The sequence below is a fragment of the Diadema antillarum genome, unplaced genomic scaffold, assembly GCF_040938485.1.
Source record: "Diadema antillarum isolate AM-2024a unplaced genomic scaffold, OU_Dant_1.0 seq00000205_RagTag, whole genome shotgun sequence".
NCBI classification, from domain to species: domain Eukaryota; kingdom Metazoa; phylum Echinodermata; class Echinoidea; order Diadematoida; family Diadematidae; genus Diadema; species Diadema antillarum.
In genome coordinates, this window is record NW_027271264.1 from 1,431,577 (window position 1) to 1,440,745 (window position 9,169).

The following is a 9,169-nucleotide window of genomic DNA, read 5'->3' on the forward strand; positions in this document are numbered from 1 at the left end:
TTGAGTGACTCTTACTCTGAAACATAAATTCATCAAGAATTGCTAGGTTTAGAAAAAGTTTACAGTGTTTGATGTTTTCACACTAATGTGATGCTCTCCAAAGATTCACTATTACAGACATTTCCCATATATCTACGGTATATCTGTCCATGTTGAGAATAACATGGCCTTTAAAAAAAGAATTTAAAAAAATGTAATCATCGTTTACTCTCATTGCAAATCATTTTTTTTTCCCTTTTGGATTCCATCTTCCGTAAAGTCATTTTAGTCACCACCCACTATAGTCTGCTGCATTCACCTAATCATATGTTTGAGAGTTTTTACTTTTTATTGAAAAACAAGCAAACAAAAAATGAGATGAATTGAGATTCTGAATGAACGTGTTCTCAATCGAGTCATAGAGCCACCTTATCTAAGTTTTTAAAAGTACTATGCTGATGCCAAATACCATTTCTAAATCTTTGATCTTAAATCTTAGAATTATGGTAATCTTCATGACAGTTTTTTTATTTTCACCTTGTTAGAGCTTCTAGTATTGCCCTTAAATGTTTTCTTTTATTTTCCTTGATTGTTGATATCACAAAACCTACTGTCTGATTTCAGACGTAAAAAAGAAAGAAAAAAAATATACAATGGCCAGGATGAAAAAAAACATTGACAACACTACTTTAAGGAATATGCAACTTTAATATATGTACATTGGAATTTCAAGAATTTGCAGTACTGGAAGGTGTCAGTCTGTAAGCAAGGAGTCAGAGTAGAGAAAAACATTTGAAGTATAGTGATGAAAAAACATAACACAAAAATTAGAAACATTAATATGAATAATTCATAAAACTTACTGTCAGTGACAACTGCCATATTTCTATGACAAATTTGCTCTCAGCCAATCAGATGCAAGGATTTCACTAGCTTGTAACAACTATGACAAATTGTCACTGATAACAAGTTTTATGAAATGGGGCCCTGGACACTGTTTCCTGACAGTTGTCAGTCTCTGACAATTTTCAGTAAAATCCTTGATTTTGATTGGCTGAAAAGCTCTGGTCAGTGACTGTTACTGTGGTAATTGTCAGAGACTGACAACTTGTCAGGGCTGACAACTTTCAGGTGCCCTGATCTGTTTTTGAAAGGAATACATCTATACTGTTGAAACTGAGAGTGGAAAGTTTCATGCGAGTAATTTTTGCGTGGCTAGGTAAGATTAATTTTGTGTGTTTTTAATTCCGCAGAATCAAGATATAAAAAAAGTATTTACGGTATAACAAGCAAAAAATCACCTACTTTTATGTTTGCACAAGTGCGTAAAATGCTTGAATCCACTATTACAGTTACTTCATACATCGGATAGAATTGCACTTGATGAGGAACAAGGCAGATAGAGAGAGAGAGTGATGAAATGAAATGAAATGAATGAAATGAGCCAAAATGCAGATATTTAAAACTAAAAAGTTGATATTTGTACTTACATGTAGCTTTTTGTACTCAACATTCCATAATGGCATATATTAAAGCAACTTGATATGTAAGATCATCTTCAAAGCTAAACAATTTTTACTCATCACAACAGTAAGTGAGATCGGTAGTATTCAGTCATTTGTATACTGTAAAAATGAGGAATGTTTACATGCAATTTAATTTCACAAATTTTTTGCGAAGGCCAACATTCGCGAAATCAAAATGCATATGAAGTTCTTGTCTACACTATATGCAATGAATGCCAGTGGCAATTCGTGAGAATTTCATGCCACAAGAAAGGCTGTCGGCTCCAATTTGCAAAATTGTCATCTTGCATATATATCGTGTTTTATGGTATCATATGAGAAATATACTGTAGTGTGTCATCCTTGTACTTCGCATATGTAATATGCAAATTGAACAATGTCCTAAAATGCTTACATTTATGCTGGACCACAATATATGCATGTTCTCTCCTGTCTGAGGTACAAATATATTCAGAAACTAATAGGAAATACAAAACTCTGACTTCAGATATATTGCCTTAAAGAATGATGGTTATATTGTAGTTTACTTATTTTAGGTTATCTCATTTGATTTAGTGTGTGTCAAGTTTGGCACATGACATGATGGTTCCTGTCACATGTCCAGCCTCAATCTTTCAGGTGCACGTCACGAGACAGACACCCACGAGTCATACAGCCCACGAGTCATACAGCTCACAAGTCATACAGCCCATGAGTCATACAGCTCACAAGTCATACAGCCCATGAGTTATACAGCTCACAAGTCATACAGCCCATGAGTTATACAGCTCACAAGTCATACAGCCCATGAGTTATACAGCTCACAAGTCATACAGCCCATGAGTTATACAGCTCACAAGTCATACAGCCCACGAGTTATACAGCTCACAAGTCATACAGCCCACAAGTTATACAGCTCACCAGTCATACAGCCCATTAGTTCGACACTAAGCTAACAAGGCCCACGAGACTGACTCATTAAGCCCCGTGTTGTATATGTCGAACTGTCGTGAGCTGTTTTTACCTAGTGTCGAACTCATGGTCTTTACTTGCCTAGTGTCGAACTCATGGGCTGTATGACTCGTGAGCTGTATGACTCATGGACCTGTTTTCAATGTCGAACTCGTGGGTGTCGGTCTAGTGGGATGACCCCAATCTTTCTGTCTTGGAACCTACTCTTTCTTTCACCAGCATTCATTTTGCTCAAATGCTTGGCTGGGTTCTTTCCTATTAACCCTTCCTGTGCTTTCTTGGCCCATTGGCACGAATGTCTGACAAGTAATTCTTACCGAATAGAGATTACCTAATCCCCCTAATCCTGATTGTGTCACCATGGCCTTCCTGTTGGACTGTGGCACATAGCTACATCTGAGTGGGTTTGCTAATCTACAACTAGGTCAGGTTTGGAAGTATAACTGAATGCTAATGAAAAGCTCCGTAAATTATGCTAACTTCCTAGCACAGGAAAGGGCTTTCCTCTTTGAGCCGTTTTGGTATCCAAATCAGCAGCGTTTCTCCATACCTTTATGTGTGCATCCAATCAATGAAATCAAATGTTTTACTTCATGACAAGACATTGAACTTTCTTACCTGAAGCTGATGTTAACAAAGATGTAGCCCTCTGTATGTTCTGCACCTGCCTCATTATTGTGCTTTAGGGGAGTTTAGTTATTCCGCAAACGGTACTAACTTAGCATGGAAATTTAAAGAAACAAAAAAAAAAAACGTTTTCCGCGTAATTTGTTGCTGAAGTGCTCCAGATTAGGTGCTTTTGTTGGAGAATAATATATCCTTCAAACTAGTCGTACAGCCACATGTGTGAAGGGACATCTCATCTTTCAAGCCAGGTGCAATTAATTGGAGCCTGCTACTTTTTGTCCTGACAACCTTGCATTTTGTATAAACTGCATTCTGAAACTTGCAAGGTACGGGGAAATTCATGGAGCGTTATCAGTCATTTGTGTGTTCAGTATTGTGGCAAATAACTAGCCTTGTCATTCAGTAAATCCATGACATAAAGTACACCTTGTTTGCATTGTGTTTTAATGCATGTGTTCAGGAATCAATTGTTTCATGCATAGATGCACGAACCTTCTACTGTCTAGAGTAAGAGAATAATTCTCAAGATTTCTTTTATGCATCTTAAAATGTAGTTTGGTTTTCAATGTCTATAAATTTACAGAATGTTTTAATAAGGGTATCACCCCTTTGAAATGTGAATATGATACACTGCATTGAAAATTGTTTCCTACAACATTCATTGCCAGCTGTAAAGATTTTCAGCCAGGAAATCATATTTGAAGTAGAATGTATACACATTGAACTTTGTCCCTGGTAATGTCACAACATTGTCACGTAAATTTGTTACTTTAATTCCTTTGATTCCCAGTTTTAGTACTGGTATTTATCCCATGTCAATGGAATGCGTAGTCAGAAAATATTACAAATGTCGATCAGAAAATAGCTTATTACATATACATTATGTAGAAGCACTATCACCTTTTATTTATCCTGTTTGTTTTCTTTATTTTGGTTTTGATTGTCTAATGCTCTTGTCAAGCCGTGTTGGCAGTCACAAGTTTCCTTTATTGTTGCGAAAAGCATTCAATATTTTACCGCTAATTTCCATACATTGTAATGTGTGTGTAAGTTATTGTACTATATTACCCTTTGTGGATGCAGATCTTGCCCTCGTCATGGGGTCATTATGACTACCTTTTTGAACAACAATTTTCTGGATTTCTACAACATAAAAAAAAAGAAGAAAATAATGCCATGGCACACCTTTTCACAGTTTTACCTCATTGAGATAGAGATTTGCCAAATTATGATAGAATAAAAATTATTATTTATTTTTATTTATTCATTTTGTTGTTGTCATGAACATAAGCTTTAGAATAAAAAGTATGCAGTCCTGACTATCACTAGGTGGTTTCAAGGGATATGAAGAATCCAGCCAACGTGTCTGTCATTAGTGACAACTTCTGATGTAAACACCGCCCTCTTGTGTTCATGTGATGACAGTGCCAACACTTTCCACTTGTGGGTTCCAGTCCCCAGTACAATATTTCAAGAGAAAGATCTAATGCAGGTTTGATACTGCACTTCAGTGTTTAATGTTTGTGATATCTTGCATATCTTCTGGACTGTGGGAAACATATCGTGAGTCAGTGTCATTTATTGCTGCAAGAGATTAGACAAAAACTTTCGTATATTGGAGTATTTCTCTCCAGTTTGATATTGTCTAGTCATTGTACTAAAATCAGGAGTGAATTGTTTTCATAACAAAACAAAAAACAAACAAAAAGGAATCACGCCGTACAATGTATGTTGGCATGTATGATTGGTGGACTCATATAGACATTATACGTGACTGGACACATACATGTATTATGAAAACATTCAGTCGTCCACAATGCTTGTACAGTGTGTGCACACTTTACCACTTTTCACTGACTTCTAGGCGTAGCTTGTATCGTAGAGTGTACATCACAAATTGCTCAAATAGCAGTCAGAAATTTAATTACCAATATTCATCCATATTATTTTCCTTCTTTTTTTTTTTGCTTCAGCAGGACTTCCAGTTAACGTGAGATTAAATGTTTTATGAAAGCATGCAAATGCCAGAAAAGACATCATTCAAATTGGTGTTCATATAAAACGTGCCATCATTGTGAACTGCCATGCAATGCTTTGTTTTAATGGAAGTGCTACTTCATATTCAAATTCAAACAAAGTGAATTCAGACAGCCAGAACAAAATTTCTATGAAAAGCAGACACTATGGCCCGAATTCACGAAGGTGGTACAAATGAAACCATGGTTTAAACCTTGGACAAAAACCATGGAGCGCCAAGTGTCGCACTGAATATTTCGTTACGAAATTGGTCATTTCATCGATGAAATGACCGTTTCGTTAACGAAATTATCATTTCGTGGACGAAATGTTCATTTAGTTACAAAATTTTGTCATTTCGTTACAAAATAATCATTTCATCAACGAAATGACTGATTTCGTAACGAAATAATCCGTGTGACACTTGGCGCTCCATGGTTTCTGTCCATGGTTTAAACAATGGCTTCATTTGTCCCACCTTCGTGAATTTTGGCCTATGTGAAAGAGTCAAGGATCTTTTCTAATTTTTTTTTTATTATTTTCTTTTTTTAAAATAATTTTGATATCTTGTTGCGACACTGGTGTTGGCCATGTTCACAGTAAAATTGATGGTCGGTGCCTCACAAGTATCCACTGACATGCATACAAATCACTACAAAAATATCCTTGTATGAAATTTAAAAAAAAATGCAAGAATAAGCAGGATATTCTATACAATGAAATGTAGCAAAATGTGATGACTTTTAAGAAAGAAGGGGCTGTGGAATTGCTACATTAGTGACTAGAAAATGGTTTGTATAATACCTTTTTTTTTTTGGGGGGGGGGGGGAGGGAACAGACCAAGAACTTAAATGTAATGACATAACTGCTTCATCTAATTTAGCGTGTAGATGTGGCTGAGAACTGTATCACTATTTTGTGAAAACGTATGACACTGTAATGTTCTACAACCTTCTTAATTTTCATTCTTTGTCAGTGTGAGCTTAGAGTGGCATATTTGGAAGTTTGCCAAGGAGAGCTTCTAATGGTAGAGTCCTCCCCCCCCCCCAAAAAAAAAAAAAAAAAAAAAAAATGAGGCGATGTAATTGTCAGCAGGACACAGCCTGAAAGCTTGACCAATACGTGCAATGAGACTTTTCAGTAGGTAGGATCGAGGCTGTCAATCATTTCTTGATTAGAAGAAGGTGAAAGTTAAAGGGGAAATCATAAGTTAGTCTGATAAAAAAAGTGTAAAATCTTACGAGTTCAACAGTAAAAGTTTGACTGAAATTGGATGAAAAATAGGAAAGTTGTGACATTTTGAAGTTTTGCTAATTTCTGCAAAGTAGTTCCTGTACAGTGGATATGAATATACAAATGAGTGAGCTAACCATGTCATAACCTCACAATTTTCAATTGATCGTGTACAAAAAATGACGAAAATTCAATGTTTCTGTCATTGAAGTCTGAAACATGATGCTATCTATTCCTGGTTAAATAACTTCAGAATAGTGCTTAATTAGATATATGAGGATTTGAGCCACGGGCATAATTGCATTTGAATGAAAAACTGGAAATTTCAAAATTTTATGTACAAACTATATGGTTAGTTGTGAGGGGATGACATGCTCACTTTGCCATTTGCATATTCCTATATACCGTTCAAGAACTGTTTCTTGAAAAAATAGCGAAACTTCAAATTGTCATAACTTCTTTATTTTTCATGCGATTTCGATCAGAATTATGCCGCTGAACTCGTAATATTTTACTCCTTCTAATAAGACTAACTTTTATTTGGACTGGATTTTCCCTTGAATATCACCACAGGAATATAAAGATGTCAGAGGCAGAGGCAGGAAAAACCTCACCAAGATCTCAGCTTCGACTAGAAATCTTGGATGCTTCAACCATTCTCTGAACACTCCATCTGTCAGTAGCTATCCACTTGTGCTAAGTTGATGTGCAACATTTGTAAACAGTATCCATTCTTTGAATTTGTGTTTGTTTTATTGGTTAAATTTTAAGTAAATGTCGGAGAGCAGTGGTTGTGTCTGCGTATATTACGATCCAGTTGCCAATGACTTGCGCATCCTGTTCTATTTGTGAGTATTCTTGACCTCTCTGAGAAGAGAAATTTTTATGTGATGTTGTGCAGCAGTTTGTAGATTAACTGAGATGTAAATAATGATAATTATACAGATGATAAATGTGCAATGAAAAAGTAATGGTGTAGTGTGCATTATTCAACATGGGGATACATGTCCTTAGAGTCATTTGGGTCTTCACAACATAATTTGGGGGGTGTTTCATGAAGTCGAACTTAATTTAAGATTGACTAAAAATTATGGTCTGCCACCAGTTTCCCTGTTCAATTTCATTAGCCTAATCACCACCCACTTCAAATTATCATTAATGTTTACAGAATAATTCCATTGTTCCATTTTTCTTGTATTATCAATGATTACATGAAAAAAGTCTCCAAAATCTTCATTTTCATTAGAAAGTTCAGCAACACTGAAGACACACACAGCATACTATAAATTTTAATCAATCTTAAATCTTAAGTTCGACTTAAATTTCTTCGTTAAACACCCCCCTGGTAGTTTAATGAAGCCAAAGGTATTTTGTTCTCCAGATGTATGTTGTGCATGATTGTGTGTGTGTGTGTGTGTGTGTGTGACTGTGAGCACATTGTGATTACGTAAGTGACAGATCGTGAGTAGTATTTGTGTGTGTGTGTGTGTGTGTGTGTGTAGTGGTACAACATTGACTGCTTGATCAGTGGTTCATGATGTCAAAGGTCACCAGTCACAGATTAAGGTCAAAGTCGTATCTTTCTTTGCAGTAACTTAGAAAGCATTATACCTACACATGAATTGAAATTAGTTTCAAAGCAGGAAAAATGATCAGATGATTTTTTTTTTTCATGGATCTGGCAAAGTTGAATAGTCAAAGTTTAAAATTGCAGTATTTGTGATAGCTCAAGAAATGTTTGATAACATTCTATCACAAGCAATAGAAGCACAGACAAAGACAAAGACAGATGGATTTTGGGTAAATATTCACAAGTTTAAAGCATTAATTTTTGTGATACCTCAAGAAATATTTCACAACATTCAATCACAATGAATGCAAGGATTAACAAATGCAGAACAATTGAATCCAATCTTTTTTAAAAATAAATGGTGGTTAGTCACAGCTCAAAGGTCATATTTATATCCTACGATAACTTGATCTAGTTTATATACCAGAGACATGCAATAAAATCTTTTCTTGAGGACAAGCACAAACTACAGATAGATGGTTTTGGTTGCTGCAGTTGTAAATTGCTCTTCCAGAGATCAGAGACCAATTATGACATCACACACAATGTAATAATTACTGGCTAGGTAAGTGGAGAATGCTGGGTAGTATTACAGATAGCAGACACCTCAAAACCTGTAGCGTGAAGTGGAAAACAACCAGCAAGAAACGCAACTTATCAACATTGTGACATTGAAATCTCCTCAACATTTACATTTTTTCTGGATGATTGTGAACCAAATAAAGATTTTTCTCGCTAGACTTTTCTTTTATTGTTATCCAAAAACATGCTCAATAAAAAAAATACCACTCCACATTTATTTACTGATATACAATATGAGGGATAATTGATATTCTACTAAAGATTATTAACCTGTTGAGGATGAGTACAGAGTATACTCGGGCAGGAGCCTATGGGAAATGCAAGTTGTAGCAGTCAGCCTGTCCTCAATGGGTTACTAGTAAGTGCTCTCTTAGTTGCTTCATTGGCACTGGCACACAGTTAATACATATTTGTTCTTTCCTTGCCTTTGGGCAAGTGTTACTTGTGGTTTTTACATGGACATAATATTGATTAAGAGGGGACAGGCATTCATGTTTATATAAAAAAAAACCTTAAAAAAAAGCATATTTTATATGCTTACATCACTGGGTCAATATTTGTACAATAATGGAGCATGAGTGTATGCGTGTGTGTAGGTGTCTGTTAGACAAGTCATATAGGTGTATTTATCTGTCTATCTGTCCCCCCTTTCTCTCTTAATGTTTATCATATATGAATCATATAT